We start from the raw sequence: 23,104 nt of genomic DNA, 5'->3' as shown, positions 1-23,104 counted from the left end.
TACTTTGATCTATTAATTATATTTCAGAGTGACTTTCAGTTCTGAAAAAGCGGTATACATGTATTAAAGGAGTCGGGCAATAATAATATAATAATATAAAACTGAAATTACTACAAAGCTACCTTAAAGGAACAACTATTTTGGTATCCGTGGACCACGTCCATACGTTTTGTGCTACGTTGTGTTTCAAGCATTAGGAAGAAATGTCAACACTGATAATCTATCACCTTCCTTGTTTAAAACTAACTTCTCCAAAATTGACTGTTGTCCTCTTCTTTGCTGAAAGATTGTGGAATGTTACATAAATTGCTTAGCTTCATAATCCTACCCCGATTTTAGTTAACCTACTTTGGCTCCCTTTTGGCTTTAGATGTGATTTGAAGGTTCTGTTGGTATTATACAAAATCATGCATTGACTTGCTCCCTCATATCTTTCAGATTTAATTTCCCTATATGTTCCTGTCCGGACATGTTGGTCTACTAGCGATTCCAAGAGCCAAGAAGAGAACCGTAGGTTCGAGAGCGTTCTCCATTTGGGCCCCGGTGTTGTGGAATGTTCTGCCCTCTGAGATTCGATGTGAAAACTCAGTGGAACTGTTTAGGCTTAAAACACACTTCTATTCTATAGCTCATGAATGAGCTATTTTCTGTTGACAACATCTGTGTATTATTTGTTCTTGCAACATCCATTGTAGCCTGGTCATCCTAGAAGGGGGATTACCTCATGTGCGGTCCCTTCTCAAGGTTTCTTCATTTTCCTCATGTTAAGGTTTTTAAGTTTTTCCTTGCCCTCATGTAGGTTTTAGATCAGGGAATGGTGTAATAATAGTCTATAGTTTGCAATAATCTGTGGTCTGTGCAGCCCATTAGGACTCTTTGTGATAAAGGGTTATACAGATAAACATGACATGACTTGATTTGACTTATAAAACAATGCAGTTAAATTACTTAAAATATTACATGGAGGAGAATGACGGTCATTGTTTGCGTAGAAGATGTCGCTAGTTGTATAAATAGCAAAGATGCACCTTGTACTTCGCAGTGACTTTACACAGCAAAAATGTAATACTGAAATCGCTACGAGGCTACCTTTGATGAACAACAATGGCTATTTAGAAGTCAGAAAGCCCATTTTGATATCCAACTAGATCATCTTTTAACCTTGAGGCAAGGCTTGTTTTGTCTCTTGTTACAACAAAGACATTATCCTTGATGAGTTGACGATCACATCAATAAATCTCGTGGCGGCCTTCACACAGGACATGAAACTGGTCCTTCCTTCCTCCAAAATCCTTGGCCAGGTCTGCTACACTGGTTCAAATGTGCTCTCCTTTCACCTCCGGGCATGTGGCTGTCCCATTACTCAGTGGACCTCAGCCATTTGGGTCACGTCTCATCCTTGTCGCTTTGCATGAAAATCTTTCCTCGGACTTCTCCATCATCCAGCCCAGCAGAGTATTCCGAGCATGCGAAATTCAGCAGGCGGCTCCGCCTTCCGCTAATGGGAAATTGATTAGTTCTAGATTTGTGATTTCTCCAGTGACTATGAAAGATGCGAAGATGGTGGCTGGCTTGCAGATCCTGTGAGAATATCAGCTTTCCAATTTGATGTAATCAGTCTTAGCAGAGAGTCAGAAGATTTTGAAGGTTTCTTGAGTTCTGTGACATTGTTTCACAACGCTGCACAGCTAGGATTCATTCGATGTCATTTATATTTCATGGTATGTGCACTGCAGCTAAACCCATGTGAATGTGCACGGAAAACTTTATATTCATTTATCTGGGTTTTTAAAAGCCTGATTAATTTACATTAGTTACACGTGTGTCCATTAAAATTCTAGTTAATAAACCGTAAAGCCCCGTCTGTGAAACGCAACATTTTTCCTGAGGATTTGAACCATATATTTTACACAATTATACAGTCGATTTATGGATCAAGGAAGGCTAAAAAGCCAATATCTCACGTCTCCCAGGGTTGTCGGGGCACCAGTGACTGTGGTGTTTCAAGCAAGTACAGCCTGGGCACGCCCATCCCTCTCCAGGCCTGTTTTCTGAGTTGCGGTTTGCTGCCCCAATTGATACGGATAGTACTGGTTTACATGGTAACCAGTAGCGGAACAAACCTCTCGATCTGACTTGAATACAGCACCTTCATCACTTATGGGGTGCTGAGAACCCACATGAACTTCTTGAGCATCAGTGAGATCCTTAAAGATGTCAGTGTTTTGTATTAAGTGGTAGAAAGCTGTTTTTGAAAAAAACAAAACAAAAAAAAAAACAATAGTGAGATGTAATTTGACATGCTGGACAACTGGTTAGTGGACAAATTAAGTGAAAAAAAAAGTCTGTTTCAATAATTTTACAACAAGGATGTGGCACCACCACAATGGAACCTCAGGGCTATACAGTTTCTGAACACAGTACTGCCAGACAGATGGATTGGACGGTCTGGGCAGAAGGATCACGCTCTCATGCCCTGGCCAGATCTCAAGATCTTACACTATGTGATTTCTTTAAATAGAGATTTGTGAAAATATTTTCTACGTGCCCCCTATTCCAAGAGACGTGGATGAGCTGAAGGCACGATTAAACAGAAGCTATTGATAATGCAATACTGGGACACATTTGGCAAGAGTTTGACGATCGGCTTGATGGGGTTGTGTGACCAATGGTGCTCACATTAAACATCTTTGAAAATTACATGTAAAAATTGAGATTACAAGCTTTAATTAAATACAATTGTTTTACATCCTTAATCGTTTCTGAGATCCTCACTGTTAAAATGTTACCCTGACTTTTGGAACACTATGTTTGTGGAATGTTTTCTCGCTCATGTCGGACTTGGGAATGTTACTGGGTTTAAAACAACAACATATTTTTAACAGTTTATTTCATTTGATCTGAAACCCAAATTCCAATTTCAACCGGAATATTACCTTCGTATAAACATAGTCGTAGTAGGCACTTTAATCTCGGCCTGCCAGAGAACAGCCACTCTGCATAGAAGTGCCAGGGGGTGGAGATGATGGCTGAAGTCTCTAGAGGAGGGGTCAATCCGGGTTGGTGAGGGACAAACGTCCCGACAACAAAGAGTAGCGTGGGTGATAATCCCACCTAATGCACCCTGTCTGCAGCATGTCTGCAGTGGCAGATTGAGTGCACTCATGCAAAAGGTTACTTGGCGATCAAGTGCTCTCGTCAGGGGGGTGGAAGAAGGGGCCAGGGTGGCCACTGGCCCCATGTCTTCGGTGGCCTCAGCAGGCCGACGGGCTTGCGGATCAGCGGAGGCGATGATGTTTGGCAGCAGCTGATTCAGCAACGGCACAGCTAGCGTGGCGACGGCCATGCATAATGCAAGAAGTTCCGAGCCGTGTCATCGTGCTGCATTCGAGGACAAAACACAGTGGTCAGTTGGGCGGACCGCGAACATACTGGGATGACACTGACTTTTGGATTATGTACTATTTTTGACGCATTTACTGTATAATACTATACAAAGCTATAATTATTACGCATATTATTAGTACAGTGGAACCTCGGTTCTCGACCATAATCCGTTCCAGAACCCTGTTCAAAAAACGATTTGGTCGATCACCGAAATTCGTTTTTGCCATTAAAAGTAATGTAAAATCATTTTAATCCGTTCCAACACCCTGAAACCCAAATTCCAATTTCAACCGGAATATTACCTTCGTATAAACATAGTCGTAGTTGGCACTTTAATCTCGGCCTGCCAGAGAACAGCCACTCTGCATAGAAGTGCCAGGGGGTGGAAATGATGGCTGAAGTCTCTAAGGAGGGGTCAATCCGTACGAAAGATTACGCTAACATGAACGTGTAAAAATAAAAAAAATCAGGTCGTTTACACGTCATTTAGCACCGGGGTCTCCACAACAAGTGGTGAGCGGTTAAAGGATAAAGAAAACATTTATGAATAGGATTTCTTACCTTTGTGGTGGTCTGCAGAAGCCATGCTCTATTCCCTCGAAAGAAGGGAAACTCGCACATCTTCTTCATATTTTGCCATTATTTCTTTCTTAAATGCAATAGTTGTACGCACTACTCTTTTTTTTCACCTGTAGCAACTTTGCGAGGTTCCACTGTACTTCAATACTCTAACTCAGTACAACATTTATTTATATCTGTACATTCAAGGAAACTGTGCGGGTCAGATGTATCGACATTTCGTTCTGTATACACGTGTACAAGAATGACAATAAAGTATATCTGAATCTGAAAAATCAGGTAGATGGAAATACAGTAGTTGACAAAGAACTCCATTGTTGATTGCTGTCGCCAGACCATTTTTTCCAACAGGGTGAGTCATCTTACATGAATATGATCTCTGCTGAGAGCCACTCATGCGCAATAGGTGCTCTGTCTCGATTGGTAGCATACAGAAATGACGGAGTTAACATCAAGTACATGTACCAACATTTCAAAGGTTTGGGAGGATTTTAGTCTGCGAATAAAAAGACTACAGACGCTCCCCTACTTATGAACACTCGAGTTACAAACACCGGTACAAACATTTTTTTCGGGATGTCGAAAAATATCCAGACATTGCTGTAAGTTAGATTTTGTATTGTGGACCCTTTTCCGTGTAGAGGACAGTACTGTAGTGCTTCTTTCCGCCCCTACCGGCATGTGGTGCTGTGAGAGCCCACCAAGCATCCACCGGCCTCTTCTTCCTGTCATAGTCACAGTTCGTGTGTAAACATACTGTACTGTATCTCCAGTGTGCTAAGAACTTTGACATTTTTATTGTTTAGTATCTCGTGCATCCATTCAATATGGTTGGTGTAAAGTGTGAAGAAGGGGCGGAGCCGTTTCATTTGAAATTAAAGTTGAATTGATGCGGTTGAGAAAATGGTTGGATCGCTTTTTTGCGCCATTTTTTTACCATGGAGCAAGAAATAGCCTAACTCTTGAAGCCCATCTTCCAAAAGTAAGTTAAACTTTGCTTTATTTATCTTTATAGAGAATATTATTTTATTAAATTTTTATTTTTCAGTACAAAAATATACAGCTTACTTATACAAGCCTTAAACATACTTATATAAACCTTAAACATACTCATTAAAACCTTAAACATACTAACATGAACCTTAAACATACATTCCATAGAAAATATAGCACTGAAGCAATTTACGAGCGATCGTCCGGAACGTATCTCGTTTGTAAGTAGGGGAGCGTCTGTATTTGCAAAGTAGACCTTGCGTATCATGGCAGTAACTCTGTCATGCACGAACATTCAAACGTGAAGCACGTTGAACAGTTGAAAAAAACAAAGTCTGACTCGCCTCAGTTAAATTCAAGTAATATTCAAGCCAATCTTAAGTCAAATGTTTATCATAGACTTAGAAAAAAAACACAAATCAAACCTGCTGCAAGTATCAAGCAGATGGCACAAATATGCCACAAATAACCAAGGACCAACCAACATTGTCAACAGAAAAAAAAAATATTCTTTCGATTTTGTGAATTCCTATTTTGTGAACTCTCCTCAGGTTCTCCTCAAAGGTGGAACATCTGAAACCAGCATGTGAACATCACACTCAAGTCCTGGAGTGAAACAGGATGGGAGAGCAGGATTAAAAGTATCAAACCACTACATTATCAAGCAGACAAGGTGAGAGAAGCTTTGTGAGAGGTCAGGGAAAGAACAAGTTACCCTCTAGTAAAAGTTGAGACCCACTCCCTTGCTGAATTAATTGGATCATTCAGATTTTACATTTTGTGCATGGTTTGGTAGGACATTGTTTTTCTCATATAAACACCACAAGCAAACTACTTCAGTCGGCCATTAGACAGATTGATGTTGCCATGATCCTGGTTCAGAGAAACCAAAACAGTTTAATCAGATTCAGGTCAACTCTTTTTAAACATGCTACAGTTTTCAGCAAAAGATATGCATAAACAAATAAACACTGACGCAGAGCTGAATAGAAGAGGTTGCAAACCAAAAAAAGGTTCTTCACCTATGAGATGCTCAATGAGCCACAAGCTGATGCAATGAAGAGGCTGGAATTTTCCTTTTTCTTTTTTTGTGGGAGACCTTAGCATCCAGTCTTTAGAACTCCGCTTTCAGTCCCTAGTGGAGGTCAGACTCCATTTTTGGGTGCAACTCAACTTTTGCCAGCTTGATGCACAGACAAGGAGGAATCAATGTCAACTTTTTGGAGACAAGCTCACCTTACGAGAAGAGGCTAATGTTGATGGGAGTGCACTGGCAACAGAAATGGGAAGCCTTCCAGAGCTCCCCTAAGCACAAATGACTGCATTGGAGCTTCATTGTTACCTCTTTTAAGGTTAGATCTGTGTGTTGTTTCCAAATATTTGGGTAGCTTTACAGATTTCCTGCACACCGACAGGAACTGTTGCATCTGCAGAGCAGAGCGAACATGCTAACATTATTGAAGAAGTACTTGAGATCTACCATGGCACAAGAAAAACTGAGTGGACTGGCAGTGATCAGTATAAACAACAGAGTTGGCCAGCAGATATCTTACAATGACTGGATCATGAGTACTGAGTACAAAGGTATCCGTGAATGTGTATTGCCTGTACCCCAAAACGAGCTAATAATAAGGCAAATGTTTGATTAATTGTAGAGTAAGGAAAAGGAAGTGGTCTGGCTAAAGGTAAAAATACTTAATTATGGGAAAAAGTAAACAAAAACTTGACCTGACTTTCAGCACCTAGGAGGTGTTCAATTAAATTCCCTTTCACTTGCACGTTTCATGGGGGCAATAATAAAATAAGCACAAGAGTCCTTCAAATGACTAATTCAAACCTAATTACAGTCTGCGATTTTGTTTCGAGGTCAACACCGTTCCACTCCTCCGTCAAAACAAGCGCAAGCAGCCGCGCTCCCACTCTAGAAAGCAACAAGTCTAAAAAGCTCGTAAAGTAGATAAACTCTGACCGTGATGTTCCATTGAAAAAGAAAGGAAAAAATCCTTGATGAGCAAAAGGAAATACTTTTCAGTCTTTGAAAGACGATTTTGTCCTGGTTCTAAACGTGAGCATTTAGTTTATGAGTCCGCATTTATGGTTGTGTTTGATTTCATTTCATTTTCGAGGAGTCCTTCGTTATGAACAAGTACCATTTCGACATTACAGATTTTTTTTCAAAAGTTAAAAAAAATCTAGTCCTGAAATTAATATTTTTGGGGGGGGGAATAAAACACAGTAAAACCACTTTTCTTAGAGTTGCACTGAAATGAAAATTCGGGGCCCAAACCGAAAAACAAAAATGTGTCAAACTTGGCAAAAAATGAACCAAAAAATAAATCAATGTTTATTTTGCACCACCTTGATAAAATAGGTAAAATAAAATCAGGAGTCGTAAACCTTCTTGACCCAAAGAGCCGTAAAAGCGAAAAATATTTTGAATTTATATTTAGATAGAGAGTTGCACCATATATTTTTAGGAAACTATTTAATTAACCCGCTCTCCAGACAAAAGCCAATTATTCAGTGCGCTTTATTTCACTGTATACTTTTGATGGTTTCATAAAATTTATGAAATTATAAAAATGCCACAGCATTTGTCCCATATCGGTATACCACTTAAAATTTGACTCCCACCCGCATTTCCTAAGAGTGTTGAGGCACATTTTGACTGTCATTTTCGTCTTATGTAATGGTTTCAAAACAAAGTGCAAGCAAAGTTCTTGGGTAAAAATGACACAAAATACTGCAAACGAGGATACTAATGTATTTACCTTGATTGCAGATGGAGCTGGGCAAAGGAGAAAGAGCATGCGTTCTGTCATGTGTATAGTTTCGCCCATTCCTCTGAATCCCCCAATCAAATTGCTCTAGGTGCTTTGCAAGAGTTTCTGGGTAAAACGTTTCTTTTGGGTTAAAGTTTTGTTCCGTGAGTTTTCATCATAAAGTGTCTCAACAGTGAACCTATGTTGTTCAATTGTGCTTCTATACAAAGGATTATTTAGCAATTTACAGCCAAAGCGGGGTATGCTGGTGTGATACAATGGCTATAAACCCTAGTTAAACTTGTCCTATTTATTCTGGACCGAACTCATTAATGATAAGATCAGTGTTGTCTCAACTTGGCATGTATGACAATTGGCTTAAATTATGCAATTAAAAATTTCACAGGACCTGTTTTGTCTCCAAGCCACATGTACTCATTAAACGGGCCATATATGGCTCGGGGGCCATAGGTTCCCTAACCCTTCCATAAATGATACCACCGTACAGACCCCAAGAAAAGGGACACATTGATTTTAAAGAAAATGGCTTGTTGGTAAAAACTAGCTAGAGGTCCTGTTTTTATAGCGTCTTAAATGTCCATCCATCCATTCATTATCTGCACTGCTTATCCTCAGTAGGGCTGCGGGGTGCTGGAGCCCATTCCAGCCCCCTTCGAGCAGAGCTCATCCCAGCTATCTATGGGCAGTGGGCAGGGGACACCCTAAACTGGTTGCCAGCCAGTCGCAGGGCATACATACTCAGACAACTCAATTGGTCATTCAGTCTTACGACCAATTTGGACCAATCAATTAACCTGACATACATGTTTATGGAATGAGGGAGGAAACCTGAGTGCCCGGTGGAAACCCACGGCAGCAGGGTGAGAACATGCAAACCCAGCACTGGAAGGCTGGCAGCTGGATTTGTTCTCATGACTTCAGAACTGTTCCGTGGCACGCTAACCACTCAGCCGCCGTGCCACAAGTCGTAAATGTCTTTCCTGAACAAAATAAACAGCCCCATCGTGCATACCCGCCCCTGTTTGAAAGCCAACCTGGCATGGCTCGCATAACATCATCTCATCGATCTTTTAGAAGCCTTGTTTCGGTTTTGTTTTTTCTTTTGACCGAAACAGAACATGCAATTTTGTTCAATTTGGGCAGAAAGAAATGTGTCCTCAGTAATTCCGTTCATCCCTAATGTTTACCATATGAGAAAACAGTGAAACCCCATCCTCTGAGTTTGAGGACGCTCTTTACCCGTCTAGGATGCAGGCAACTCTAGATGGCGGATCGAAGGCGCTTGAAGGGAATGCGTTTGTGGCTGTCGCACCTGTGATAAAAAGAGCCATACATAACGCAGAGTAATAGAGGACGACAAGCCAATCAATAGCCAGAGAGGCCGTTTGACCCGCACTTTAAAATGACAAATCTCCTGCCGAGCATCGGCGGGATTGCGTCCCTCTGCTTTGCGCTACCAACTGGCAGGGACTAACCGCCAAGAGGACGAGAAGAGACACGATGTCTGTTGGGTGCAAGGCATCGACATCGCGCAGGTGACGTCCACTTATGCGTTTGTGAAAAGACGACAAGCTCTGAACAGGAAAACTTGATGCCATCTGGCAACCTGTTTAAGTCTCGCCGCAGGTTGTGTAGCGCAGTTTCTTTTATGAATTTCGATAGCTGTGCATACAGATGGACTGTGAACTGATCAGATATTTCAGATATTTTTGATGGATGTCATCTCTTAAAACACAGGTGTCAAACTCACAGCCCGCGGGCCACATCCGGCCCGGCGTACAATTATATCCGGCCCGTGAAATCATTTTATATACATCTACTATAATATAACTATAATCTATGAAACGCTGATAACTTCCAAACTATATTCGTATGCTAAAAACCACAATGGCTGAGAAAATTATGTTAACTGACATAGCTGTTAAAACCGTATGTCTTATTTGTGGAGCTTTTGTGGCCATAGTTAAGGAATTTAATGTAAAACGGCACTACAAGACAAAACTTCAGAGTAAGCTGAAAAACTTGAATCCACTTGGTACAGAAAGTTGAAAGAAATAATATGAAGTTGTTTTTCACCAAAGCAAATTCCCAAAGTGAAAAGCACAATTTTTTTTCATGCTTCCGTTTTTTCATATTTTCAATTTCTATGGTTTTTATGGAGAGCAACGATTTTTAATTCATTTAATTTTTAAGTTTGTTCATTCTGGAATAATATTCATGACTGTTTTAAATTCATATTTTTTATGTAATTTTTTTTTTAAAAAGGCAAGTTTTAGTGAATTCAATAAATATTTATCCTGTTCGGCCTGCAACCAAAGGTGTGATTTGAGTTCTCGCCCTCTGTATAATTGAGTTTGACACCCCTGTCTTAGTGCCACTTTCGCATTCAGAGCGACCTGCTTCCCACGGCCAGCGATCACCGGATTGTGTGTGCAGTCCTTTCCTTGCTTCCCAATAAAACTGAGAGAAACGTAATGCAAGTGGGTCCTGTCTCCGTTCTGGTCCTGACAGGGGAGAAGAAATGCAACCACAACACGAAGCCACTAGAGAGCAGTGTTAGAGTCTTTTTCAAGCAAACTTGTTGAGAAACATGGCAACAATTTCAAGCATTTACAAGCCCTTCACCCAAAATGTAAGCACTTTTCAATCCTTGTACCCGGGCAAACTGGGTAAGGATTTTGCAGGATTTGTTTTTATTTCAGGGAACTGATTCATGCGGAGGTGAACGCACAGCAGAAAAAAAAAGAAGTGTTGGCTCACTAATTGGCAATTTCAAGCTACTGCCACATTTTATGGTTAGATTTTCTGCTTAATAACACAGCGGTTGAAAATTCAGAACGACTGGCTGTGAAAAAAATAAGCCGCTCACAAAAAATGGACTCTGTTGTTTAATTTCACACTTGATGGGCTGGCAGGCCCTCCAGAGAGCCGAGTATTTGCATACAAACAAAAGTAAAAGGTCTATTATCTGCCCCTTTTAAGATTGTTTTTCTACACTTTGAATTGTTGTTCCTCTCCTGGAAAGGATCAAATCAGTAAAAGCTGGACCAAATTGTATTCCTAAACAGTGTTTGATTTGGGCTAGCATTTAACCACTGAGTCCTTAACCAACTACATGTGTTATTTTTTTTTTTTTGCAGGAAAATATTCAAATTAAAAATAAAAATCTCTGACACAAGAAATTGTAAAAAAAAGTGCATGCACTTGCTCCCTCATATCTTTCAGATTTAATTTCGCCCCATGTTCCGGTTCGGAGCCGTCGCTCTGAAAATGCTTGTCTACTGGTGATCTCAAGAGCCAAGAAGAGATCCGCAGGTTCGAGAGCGTTCTCCATTCGAGCCCCGGTGCTAAGGAATGCTTTTCCCCCTGAGATTCGATCTGCAACCTCAGTGGAAATGTTTAAATCTAAGCTTAAAACACACTTCAATTCTATAGCATATGAATAAACTATATTTCCTGTTGACAATATTTGGGTATTATTTGTTAGCGCAACACCCGTTTCAGCCTGTCCATCCTGGAAGGGGGATTACCTCCCTTCTAAAGTTTCTTCATTTTCCTCATGTTGAGGTTTTTGAGTCTTTCCTTGCCCTCATGTAGGTTTTAGGTCAGGGGATGGTGTAATAATAGTCTGTGGTTTGCAATTATGTGTGGTCTGTGCAGCCCTTTGAGACTCTTTGTTATTAAGGGCTATACAAATAAACATGACTTGACTTGTCTCGACTAAGTAGAGGTACCATTGTACTGAAAACCAAAGCTAAGTATTTGGAGTTGACATTATTTTACGAATCCAGACTGCTCGGGAATCGGCCCCAGAACCAAGCTAAGTTCGACATTTAGTATTTATTAATTAGGAAAAATATATATTAATTGGCTTGAACTGCTTCTAATTTTGTTTGCATTATTATACCCCCCACTCCCTTTTTAGGTACAGTGAGGACCACAGATGGCCGCCTTTACATCGATTGGACAAACAAGACGGAGCCGCTGCCATTGATTGCAAAATCCACTATTAACGACTTTGCTGGGCCGAGCGCACGGTTGATTTTGCTGCAGAGCTACCGCGGAGCGAAGAATAAACAAAGGAGCACAAAAAAAAACCGGCCGAGTTCGGTTCTAATAAGCTATCAAAAGAGTTGTGTGGTCGTGGCAAACCGAATTACAGGTTGCGCACGCGGCGGGTGCTGTATGCAAATAGATGTGATGCTGTAAATGGATACAGCACGCCAGAGTCCCGCTGGGTGATTTTGTTCAGGGTTGGAGGCGGAATGCGAAAGGGGGGATGTGTGAAGGTGGCAGGGCTGGACTCGGGGTAGGGGGGCTCATTCATCAAGTCATTACGGGAGGTGGCTCTCGTGGTATTTCTGCCTGTCCGTCAGCGGAGGAAGATGGGGGAGACGTTCCCCGAGGAGGACACAACACCCCCTTCCATCTTTCTTCATCTGTTTTTCCCTCCTCCTCCTCCACCCTCCCCTCTCGCCCTGTTTTTCCACTGACAGCTCACCTTCTGACTGCTATTACCACCTCCCTCTTTTTTTCTATCCAACACTAGTAAAGGGAATTCCGGCTCATTATAGAAAACCGGCTCTTTTGGCTCGACTCACTCAACTCAATGGTTCTTCAGATTTTTTGGTTCGTAATTACATCCATCCATCCATCCATCCATCCATCCATCCATCCATCCGTTATCTGTACCGCTTATCCTCAGTACGGTCGCGGGGGTGCTGGAGCCAATCCCAGCCATCTCTGGGCAGTGGGCAGGGGACACTCTGAACTGGTTGCCAGCCAGTCGCAGGGCACACAGAGACAGACAACTGACTCGCACCTAGGGACAATTAAAACTGGCCAATTAACCTGACATGCCTGTTTATCGAATGTGGGAGGAAACCGGAGTGCCCGGAGGTAACCCACGCAAGCACGGGGAGAACCTGCAAACCTCTGCACAGGAAGGTTGGTAGCTGGATTTGAACCCGTGACCTCAGAACTGTGCCCCTAACCTCTGCGCTGCTGTGCTGCCGTTCATAATTACATATTATCAATAATTAACAACATTATCAAAAATGGTAAATGGTAAATGGTCTGCATTTATATAGCGCTTTCCAAGTCAATGAAGACCTTCCAAAGCGCTTTACAATGTGCTTCACACTTACCCATTCACACACACACTTACACGCCAATAGCGGCCATGCAGCCATGCAAGGCGCCTACCTGCTTATTAGGGGGCATTGGGGATTCAGTTTCTCGCCCAAGGACACTTCGACATATAACAGGGAGGAGCCGGGAATCGAACCTGCGATCTCTTGATCCCAATGTATTATGCTACTATATGTCATGATTACTGATGTGACTCAGTTGTGCCCGTTCTTTTGGCGCCAACTGCCGCGGGTTCTGATTGGCTCCCTGTCAGTATTTGAACCCAGTGGTGTCTGTCCCCGGTTGTCAGTCCGTCTGCGAACCTCAAATGCAAGCCTCTTTCGACCCTGACATCTACCTGTCCCGTTTTTGCTCCCGTTTGTCTCTGGCTATGACCCGTTTTGATCCCGACCACCTCTGCTCTCCCGTCCAGACTTACGTTTTTGATCCAGACCACGTTTTTGTTCTCCTGTCCCAGCAATCGGACAGTTTTTCTGTCCCTGACACCGCCATTGCTCACTACGGAAAATCCACTTCCGCGTTCGGAGCACAATTTGAGTACAAGAGCAACTTGCTTCCGGCGTCCAGCGAACTCCGGATCGTGGGCGCAGCCCTTTCTCTTTCCTCCAATAAAACTTGTGAGAAACGTAACGCGATTGGGTCCTGCTTCCATTCTGGTCCTGACACTATATTGTAATTGCCGATATTGGTTGAATATAGAATTAACCTTTGCCTAATTTTAAGTTTCAAATTGCAAACGACACAGAGGTGACGCCACTCATATTGACCTGTCACAGGTTCCTTCAATAGAGAGAGGGAGGGAGAGAGAGAAAGAGTGTTAAAAGCAAAATAGAAAGATGAAATAAGAGAAAAAGCGATCAAGAGAAATAGAGAAAGAGAAAGACATAGAAAGAGAGCAAGAATGACAAAGAGATAGAGAAGGAGAGTGAAGGAGAGTGTAAGAGAGGAAGACACACAGAGAGAAAAAGATAGCAAAAAAAAAACAGAGCAAAAGAGAGAGAACGAGAGAGAAGGTGAGATATATAGAGAAAGAAATAGAGAAAAGAGTAAGAGATGATGAGTGTGTAGGAGAGAGAGACAGAGAGACACAGAGGGAGAATGACAGAGACAGGGAGAAAGAGAGAAAAATAGAAGGAATTAAGAAGAGTGTTTTTTAAGAGATAAAGATAGAGCAAAATAGAGTGAAAAGGGGGAGAAAAACAGAGAGAGAGAAAGTGAAAGAGAGAACAAGAGCAAAAGAGAGAGAACCAGAGATAAAGTAAGAGAGATAAAGAAATAGAACAATAGAGAAAGTGTCATGATTACCGATGTGATTCACCTGTGCCCGCTGCCTCGGACTCTGATTGGCTCCCTGTCCCTATTTAAACCCACTCCTATCTGTCCCCTTTAGTCACACCATCTGCGAACCTCAGTTAACTTTAAGCAAGCCTTTTTCGACCCTGACTCCCACCTGTTTTTTGCTACCGTCTGTCCCCCGGCTTCGACCTATTTTTGATCCTCACCACGTCTACACTGCCGTCCCGGCTACCGACCTCTTTTTGTCCCCGACCACGTCTACTGTCCTTTTCTGGCCTACGACTCGCTTGCGACCCCGACCACGTTTTTGCTCTCCTGTCCTGGCTACTGACCTGTTTTTTCGTTCCCAAAACCGCCATCGCTCGCCACGGTCGATCCACTTCCGCGTTCAGAGCGACCTGCTTCCCGCGTCCAGCAATCACCCGATCATGGGCGCAACCCTTCCTCTTTCTTCCAATAAAACTTGTGAGAAGCGCAACGCAAGTGGGTCCTGTCTCCGTTCTGGCCCTGACAGAAAGAGAGAGAGATATACTAAGAGAGAAAGATAGAGAACGATAGTAATAGAGATATAGAAAGAAAGAGAGAGTGTTTCAAAGGGAGCCGGCTCCTGATTGATGGGGAGCCGGCTCTCATCTTTCGCTACAAAGAGCATTCACAAACAAGTCCGAGCCACGATGGCCCTTGGAGCCGTTTCATTCGCGAACGGCACTATCCAACACACACTTCCATCTTTTCCCGCCCTACCCTGCACTACTTCCCAGACTCTGGCCTTTTTTTATTTCTGCATCCCTCCTGGGAGGCAGCCCTTGACTCTCAGATGTCCCTCACATGCCAAAAATTACTATTGACATTTCAATTCAGTTGACTTTTTTTTCCGTCTTCCTCCCACTGCTCTTTGCCGATGCCTTATAGCGGGAGGACATTTACATGTCAATGGGCCAGACAAAAGAGAAGCAGAGCGAGCCCATCTCCATGTCCTTAAGACAGCCGCTGTATCTCCAAATTTATGGCTTGGCCGGTGACGAGAAACCTTTTGTGTCCGCTCTATAGATGAGCAAATGTTTTATTAAAATGGGAGCGGGCCGCCGCAGCGCGGAGTTGTTTGCGAACGCTTCGGGTTTTTTTCCGGATCGATGCGCCGCGGCGATGGTAAACCACAAAAAGATAAATTACCAAGCGGCGAGTGAAAGCAAATAGTTGAAAATGGCCAAACTGCTTTTGAGACCTTTTTTTCATATTTGTGAATAAAGTTGTCCCTTTTGAAGCATCATTTTGGACTGTCGATTTGTCAGGAAAAGATAATGGAGTGTTTATTTTTCAGTCGATATTCAAGTACCAGGAATTTTCCATCAGAGGGTCTAAACAAAGAAACCCAACAATTTAAGTTAGGCCTCAGATCAGTTTGTGGTTACCATCTTCGCAAAATTGCTAAAATTCGTCCTATGCTGTCTCAGTCAGATGCGGAGATTAAAATTCACGCGTTTGTTACTTCCCGTTTCGATTACTGTAATGCACTACTCTCCGGTCTCCCGAAGTCCAAAATCAAGAGCCTTAAGCTGGTACAAAATGTTGCAGCGAGGCTTTTAACTAAGACAAGAAAGCTTGATCACATTACCCCGATTTTAGCTAACCTGCATTGGCTCCATGTTAGCTTAAGATGTTCTGGTGGTATTATACAAAATCATACATGGACTTGCTCCCTCATACCTGTCAGATTTAATTTCTCCCTATGTTCCAGTCCGGAGCCTTCGCTCTGAAAACACTGGTCTACTAGTGATCCCAAGAGCCAAGAAGTGTTCCGCGGGTTCGAGAGCGTTCTCCATCCGGGCACCGGTGCTGTGGAATGCTCTCCCCCCTGAGATCTGACCTGCAACCTCAGTGGAAATGTTTAAATCTAAGCTTAAAACACACTTCTACTCTATAGCATATGAATAACCTATACTTTATGTTGATAATATGTGTATCACTTGCCCTCATGTAGGTTAATAGTCTGTAATAATAGTTTGCAATAGTCTTTGATCTGTGCAGCCCTTTGAGACTCTTTGTGATTAAGGGCTATACAAATAAACATGACTTGACTTGACTTGAGCAACAATGATTACTGAATTGCCCTAAATGTTCTTTGCTGTCATATGCAAACAAAAAACAAGTTTGGAGATACTTTTTTTGGGTTATATTTTGTATTTTAATCATCACGCAGACCTGGCTCGCTCAGCACGAGGATACCCGATGCCAACTTGCAGCTATTGAGCTGCTCTCAAAATTGCTTTCTTGCACTGATAGAAAAAGCCCCCCAACCTTATTGTACTTTATTATTTGTAGGTCTATAGTTGTTATTTTGTTACAGTTGTGTACTCTCAGTCGGTGATGACTTTATTTTAAAGGGGCTTTTATGATGTTGCAATGCTACTTTGCGGATTTTCACTTTTCTCTGTGGGGTCTGGTCCCCATTAACCACAATAGCTAAGGGATTACCGGTACTGTATTCTGAATATGAAAGGCTATGTAACTTGCATCTGAATCAGGTCTTAGTCCGACTGAGAGTTTTCAGATTGCAATGGTTGAGTTAGTGCTTTCATTTTTTGATTACCTGTACATGTATGCGCATATGAGTAATACGATTGCTTGTGCTCATGTGCAGTTCCGCTTCCAGGATATTTTATTATCCCAAAGCACTGTGGGACCTGTAGTACAATGACGAATGATACCGCAAACTCCATCTTACTCCCCCGAATGATAACATCAGTTGATTTATCAGGGACAACTGTGGAATCAACTATCTATAGATGGATACATTTGTGACAATTTTGCCACAGGGGTAGAAAATAAAATGGAAATGTCCCTAAAATATACATATGAGGTCATTTAGCAATTAATATGGAATTTGCGTTTATCATTTGTATATGTACTGCGAGTCCCACAGTGCTCTGCGGCATAAAATTATCTGGGATGAGGGAAACTCCCAATGATACACACAAGTATTCAGACTACTCAAATGCGTATACAGAAATCCCTTGGTTTTCCTGGTAAATGGAGACCAGAACCACCCACGAAAAGTGAAAATGAGCAAAGTTGTGTCGCACTTCTTTTTTTTGGGGTAGTTTTCATTAGAGCGTACTTGCTGACATACGAACTGAGAATGAGAGAGAGCGAGAGAGAGAGAGACAAAAAGAAAGAACGAATTGAAGCCCAGTTCTTATTTAAAATTAGTGGCTGTTTTTTTAGGGGGGTTGGGGGAGTACCCAACTGACTGAGCAAGCAGCTGCATCGCTTTGAAGGCGCGGGATACAAACTCTTAGCGAGATGCAGCGGAACGCAGAGCAGGTGTCCGGTCACAATACAGAATGAAAGAGGCTATAATATGAATTGGCCAATAAACATCGGAGATCTCAAGTCAAGAGGTGTTGGTCGATCGGCGTGAATCTTGGCTGCCCCCGCCACCCAATAAACCCCTCTCACGCAGTCGACCCAGCAAGCGGACTGAGCCACACTGCGAGTGAATTCAGGGAGCGGTTCTGTCAGTGCGGGAAGCATTCGGTGTTTTATCTTTCAGGCAAAGTACTTAAACAGATTATTGTGTCTGTATGGTATGCCTACATTGTTTTACCTAATTGGAATACTGGCAATATTACTTTTCCAACCTGATTATTGCCTGTATGTTAACATACCCATATTTGTGGAATATCAATCAAGCAGAATAATCATTCCGTTTCAAGTCCTTTTTCTTCATATTGCCACTTACTGTTAACCGAAAATCATATAATCAAATACATCAAAAAAACCTGAAAACAAATGATTATTTTGTTATTCCATTAATCTGAATTGATTCCTCAATTAACTAAAAAATTAAGAAGGAAAATCCTTTATTGTAAATCCAAATGTTATTTGAAATTAACATTGTAATGAGGGAAATTTGTGATAATTTAATTCGCGGATCCCTTACCCGTCAATATTTTTCGGGCTGAAAAAACAAAAAAAAAACAAATAAAGGCTTATTTTTCCACGTTTTGACATTTGAGATCAGTCAATCAAAAATATTTATATATAATAATATAAATTATATATTTTTAGTGACTTGAGATTTTTTTACTCATCTCATTAAAAAAACATTAATTTTCTAATAATTGCTCCCACGGATGATTTCTTCACACATGGTATTTTACCTATTGCAGATTCAGTCTTCCCAGCCTGGTGCAGGTCTACAATTTTGTCTCTGGTGTCCTGGACAGCTCTTTGACCTTGGCCGTTGTGGAGTGTGACTAAATGAGGTTGTGGACAGTTGTCTTTTATACCGATAATGAGTTAAAACAGGTGCCATTAATACAGGTGATGAGTGGAGCATAGTTAGAAGAAGTTCGACCTCTTTGACAGCCAGAAATCTAATCTACTAATTTTCCATTCTAATTTGGAAATAAATTCTTTAATCATCAAACAATGTGATTTTCTGTTCTCTCCCCTCCACATTCTCATGATTGAGGTTTACCCATGTTGACAATTACAGGACTCTCTAATCTTTTCAAGAAGTTGCACAATTGGTTGTTGACTACTTATTTGCCACACTGTATATAATTATAAATAAAAATTACGGAGTATTTTTGATTAGTTTGGATACTTTTTACTCCACTAGCAGTACTTCGTAGGCAGTAATGGTTGTTTTTTAAAAGTGCTTGAAAAAGTTGAGTTAAACATGGCTGAATCCTTCAACTCCATATTAAAAATCCATATAGCCAGCCAGTCAAGACTTGCTAATCCTAAAAGAAATGAGGTGTGGATCATCACACGTAATCTACTTACTTCATATTTTCTGCAGCTTAGTTCACGCGCCCAAGAGAGAAAAACCAATCAAGCACTAAATGTCTGCAAAAGACATACAAGAAGCCGCAAACCTGCCAAAAAGGAAAAAAGCGAAACCGACAACTTGGCTTATGCGCAATCACAAGGTCTAAATGAATGCTCAGAAACTCAGAAAAAGATCACAAACTGAAACGCAATTGTTAATAGTGAAAACCGTTGGATGTGTGTCCACATTATAAAGCAAAACAATACATAATATTATTCATAGAATATGAAACTATCTCTGTTTGACCGTTTTAGTCCCCGTAAAAAACAAACCGTAAAAACTAAATTGCCAAATTAAAAAATTCTGTCCACAAGCATGGCAACACTGCTCTGCACCTTGTCAGTTTGCTTATTGTAAGTTCAGATAAAAATGATTTTAACATGTTACCTGTCAACTTACTAAATGGTTGTTATTAAAAAATTCAAACACCCAATTATTCAATGGCCATTAAAAGTGTATCTACAATTTTCTTTTCGAGGAGGACATGATTGTTCCCCTCAAAATGGATTCCAGATTATATATATGATATATTGTAATTCATTGCTACTTAGCGTTTCATACTTGGCAGCCTCAGTGCATCGCTGGTGAACTGTCTTCTTCCACTGCCCCACTCTCCTGTGGTGTTCCACAAGGATCTATCTTTGGCCCAATACTATTTTTGTTGTATAGTGTATGTAACCACTTGTGTCAGTTATTGCCAGGCACAACCTTTCTTTTCACTGTTATGCAGACAACATGAAAGTATATCTGGCAGTAAAGACAAACATTAATGATCGATGTTCTTTGTTAGATTGTACTGTTAATATCAAGCAGAGGTTGGCCCGAAATGTTTCTTATTTAAACAAAGATAAAACTGAATATAATATGTTAGGGGATACCGAGATGGCCGGCGTCAGGCCCCTGTCTTCTACGCATGTGTCTCCTATTATTTACTTCTTTCATTCCCCGTACTTTTAAGAATGGATTTTAACGTTTAATGTTTGATTTTAAAGCTCTTAATAGCCTTTCTCCATTGTATTTATCTGAGCTTTTAACTGCTCGCAATCCCGAGGTCCAAGGATCAACTTCTTCTGGAAGTGTCCTGGTCAAAATATAATCTCTGGTGTGACCAAGGCTTTGGAATCAGTTCCCAGTTTAGGTGCGTCTCATTTCTGAGCTGGGCCTCTTCAAATCCAGGCTAAAACCCACTTCTTCAGGATAGCTTTTAATGTCTAGCAGTATGAAGACTCTTCCTTATATTTTGTCTTGTTTAATACTGTTGTAGTTTATCGTTATTAATTTTGTTTGTTTTTTCCTATTGCCCATCTTTCATCATCTACTTTGGTCCGCTGTAAGGACTGTTGTATAGGGCTGTGTACATAAAGTACATTTGCGGTTAAATGATCAGCGATCCATTATCACAGTTATATATCAAAATAATACTTTCTAATTGTTCTTTTATTGGGCATCAATCATAAACTATTGAAGAAGTGGGTCTTAAGTCTAGATTTAAAAACTTCCACTGAGGTTACAGATCTTTTAATCGGAGGCAGAGCATTCCACAGAACTGACGCTCGGATGGAGAACGCTCTCGAGTTAGCAGATTTCCTCTATGCGCTGAACCCTGTCCAAATAAATGACCTCTGTTTGTTGTACTAACCAGTGTTTCTGAACTTTGCTTCCACATAATAGCCCCTCCCTCACTAGGTTCCTGACACCTAGCATCAACTCTCCATAATGGCAAACTCTCAAAAAGTAAAAGTTCCTTAAACTGGAACCTCACTTGAATCAACCAGTTGGCATTTTAAATGTTTCCTATCCCATGTGAATTGATTGAAATAATTTACACAAACAGGCTAGCGCACGCACACATATACGCAACAGCTCCTCTCGGCCAATTTGACGTTTGCGTTCATTGAAGTGAGCAGCTGCTCGATAGCGTCGAGGAGGAACAGGGATTGACTGGCATAATTACACAAACCCCTGCATGAATTTCGTCCCAATTAAAGCTAAACACTTAACCCGTGCTAACGCTAAATGCAAAGGGGCAGATCAATGCCGCCGGGCTTTTTTTCTTCCCTTGAGCGACCGCCAGTCTTGTCCAAAACAGGACGATTAGGTATGCCGCGCTGGTCCTTGAAGATAATCAGAGTCAGATGAGCGCCTTGCCACCGTGGGACTAGTCAGGTGGGGATGTTACCTGGTATCACTAGCCTTCTACAAGATGCAAAATCACCGGCAAAACAATAGATTGTGGGGGAAAAATGAGAAAAAATACTGCATTTAAACCTGTGTTTTTCAATCACTGTGCGGTGCATTAGTGCGCCGTGGCACAGTAATTAAATAATGGACTGTGCCGTGGGAAATTATCCAACTTGATTGCCTGTGCGGTCTAGTAAAAGCTGTCTTTCATTTGGATTTACTTAAATCAGAGATGCAACGGTACTGACTGGAGGTGTGCGGCGGGATTTTTTTAAATGAAAGAAATTTGCCTTGGCCTAAAAAAGGTTGAAAAACACTGATCTGTACTCTGTACAGTGTATGAGAGGGGTCATACAAAATTAGCAGCTGTGACACCACATGGCTCTTCGAACACAGGTCAATTAAGAGGAAAACAAGCAGATGAGAGCAGCTCCGTAGTTTTGCATTGCAGCTGAATTCTTAAGCCAGGAGATCGAGCCTGAGAGCTACCATTTAATGGCACAATATATGACGTTGCTGCATTCGAGGTGACAATCAGTATCCCGTGTTTTTACAACCTGATACCAGTAAGAGGCCAAAAAAAATGCGTAAACATTTTGGAAAAGTGCTAGGGAGCCACTCGGCAGCGCTAAAGAGCAATGCAATGCAACTCCTGAATTGTGGGTTGCCGACCCCGGTACAGGGGAACGAAGAATAAGGGTACCACCCAACCTAAAATTGCTCACCAAATCATCTGTTTTTAAATGAGTGTCTTCAAATATATAAGCAAGTGGTCTAACCTACCACACGCAGCCTGTGCTAAATGGCCCAAGTCATGGAAATTGAGCCCTCATATTCCCACAACAATTCCTGCTAGCTAGGATTTAAATTATATTCTACTGGCTTACTTTTCAGTTGTTTTCTTAACATTTGTATAAGCACTGACCATGATTTTTGTAATATATAAAAGAATGAAACTATTATGTGGGATATCATTTTGATCTGTGGTTATTTGACGTCTACTTCGTGAAAAGATACTTGATTCCTTAAGTATAACTACTATAAACAAACACGAGAACAGCATTTCTAAAAAAAAAACACAACATTTACAAGTATGCACCTGTACCTGGGTGTGCTATTCAAGACGGGTTCTTCTTAAACCAATCTATCTCGCTGGATTCTAACCTGTCACCGAGATATTAATTACCGTATTTTCTGCACTATAAGGCGCACCGGGTTATAGGGCGCACCCCCAAAAAATAGTTTTTGGTCCTATATTTTCCATACATAAGGCGCACCGGATTATAAGGCACTACAATGGGAACGTCGACAAAAAAGTCAGATAGTTCAGTCAAACTTATTAACCCCTTAACATTCCGAAAGCTTGCAAAGAAGCAAACACGTGTCTCAGACATGTACAGAAACAGTGTCTGTACGATGTCACCAATACCTCAAATGCATCGTTCCAAATATAATTCGGAAGGTTAAAGTCTTGGGATTCAAGAAATGCCAAACATTTCTTAGTTTCCTTTTTTTTTTTTGCTGGCAACTGTGTGGACAGCAAAGTAAGAATTTTATTGTGCAGGGAAACGGGTTCTTTACTGTGCATATGACAATAAACACTTTAGTTTAAAAATAGACTCATCACAGAAACATCAAGATCGTTCTAAAACAAGATACCGGGAAAATATTAAGCCGCATAGCTCACCTAAGTTCTCTTGCAGCCAGCACGTTCAATAATAATACGTAATCATGGTCTTCTTACAACCGTGAGTGTAGTAAATCCAGGAGAGTAAAATAACAAATAACAAAATAACAAATACAGAATAGTAAAAAATGTTTTCTCTATGCCGTCGTGCAACCCAACGTGTGATTCACATTCATCTTTTTCGGCCAATTGCAGGCTTTGTTTCGC

The 23,104-nt window shown here is 41.3% G+C and overlaps 1 long non-coding RNA gene across 1 annotated transcript; it reads right to left on the bottom strand.

The window, feature by feature from the left end:
• Positions 1-3,031: 3,031 nt before the first annotated feature.
• LOC148367047 (uncharacterized) lies at positions 3,032-18,433 on the bottom strand. The gene is made up of 3 exons (XR_015850187.1): positions 18,353-18,433; positions 14,522-14,696; positions 3,032-3,381 (listed from the first exon to the last, which is right to left on the bottom strand). It is a non-coding gene; the product is annotated as an uncharacterized LOC148367047 (long non-coding RNA).
• Between the last annotated feature and the right edge of the window lie 4,671 nt (positions 18,434-23,104).

The sequence above is a fragment of the Urocampus carinirostris genome, chromosome 4, assembly GCF_059441175.1.
Source record: "Urocampus carinirostris isolate Australia breed hairy pipefish chromosome 4, RoL_Ucar_1.0, whole genome shotgun sequence".
In the NCBI taxonomy this organism is placed as follows: Eukaryota; Metazoa; Chordata; class Actinopteri; order Syngnathiformes; family Syngnathidae; genus Urocampus; species Urocampus carinirostris.
The sequence above is the reverse complement of the archived record's forward strand: the minus strand, read 5'-3'. Positions and strand labels throughout refer to the sequence as shown.